Source organism: Gavialis gangeticus, unplaced genomic scaffold (genome assembly GCF_001723915.1).
Source record: "Gavialis gangeticus isolate Ggan-Ray unplaced genomic scaffold, GavGan_comp1, whole genome shotgun sequence".
NCBI lineage: Eukaryota > Metazoa > Chordata > Crocodylia > Gavialidae > Gavialis > Gavialis gangeticus.
In genome coordinates, this window is record NW_017728998.1 from 17,258,321 (window position 1) to 17,259,551 (window position 1,231).

Below are 1,231 nucleotides of genomic sequence, written 5' to 3' on the forward strand. Positions count from 1 at the left end.
TGTTTCCCAAGTGCATTTCCATCTCTTGCTTCTGTCTAACCTAGATTCTTCCAGCAATGATGCACTCTCAGAGTAACACTAATATTTCTTTTCTGCCATTCTAGTTAACTCCTGGATCTCTCATGATAGTGAGCATAATTCATTTCCATTTATTTAAAGCATCACAACCACCAATAAGCCCACATTACATGATTACCAATACCCTTAATAAATTTACTAGCTCGCGTTTTCAGAACTTAAATAGCAATAGCTTCAAAAGCAAATGCCCACTCACTGAAGGACATGCTGAGAGATTATGGATCTTGATTGCTATTACTCACCCTCATCTTCAAGTCAGAATGCATCACTCAGATCATGCACCATGGAGCCTGCAATAACTGGAACCATGCTTCACTGACTCTTGCAGTTATTTATAATGATACATCTATGTTTCTTGATGTAATGATTCTCCAGCTCTAAAACAGGCAGTACGCTCCCAGAATATCTGTCATCATTTAAAACACTGATCTCTGAAACTGCCCTTCATATGTAACTATCAGGGTAAAGTACCTTTAATTTAATAGCAAACATACAAATGATCAGGCACATTTTTTCTTCCCATATACAAGCCTTCAAAATATGCATGTTCCCCTTATTCTAGCAGATAAAAGCACTCACTGTACAGACCATTCTTTCTGGAAATATAGACTTTCATGTGTTGGTGGCAGAAACTCAGTGAAAAAACTATCCATGGGTTTTGAGGGGTATTTCATCAGATGAGTTTAAGGCTGGAAGAACAGGAAATGAAAGAGTACTTGGATACATTCACTGATTTATCATCCTAGAACAGGAAAGGAGTTTTCAATTATACTTTTTTGTTGCTGTTGAAAAACACTGATTTGTCAAAACAAAGGTTCTGCAGACACACATCTGTTTGAATAAAACTTTCTTTTGAAAAAATTCTCATGGAAGATTTTGTTTCTGGTCACAGATAAAAGAGAGACCCTAAATATCTGGAGTGTTACAGCATTTACATACAATGCAGGAAACCCAAGGTCTTTGTCTGCCTGCTACTGAGCAAAGACTTGAGGATCCCACATCTATGCCCTGACCACCACTTCTATCCTTATGATATTTTTCCCTGAAAAATTATCTCAGTTTTGTTCCACATTAGGACAACCCCCAACCCCAAACTTCTGAAACCTAAATGTTGTAACTGGGAGAGAAACATCGTTTCTGACCAGATTTCTTT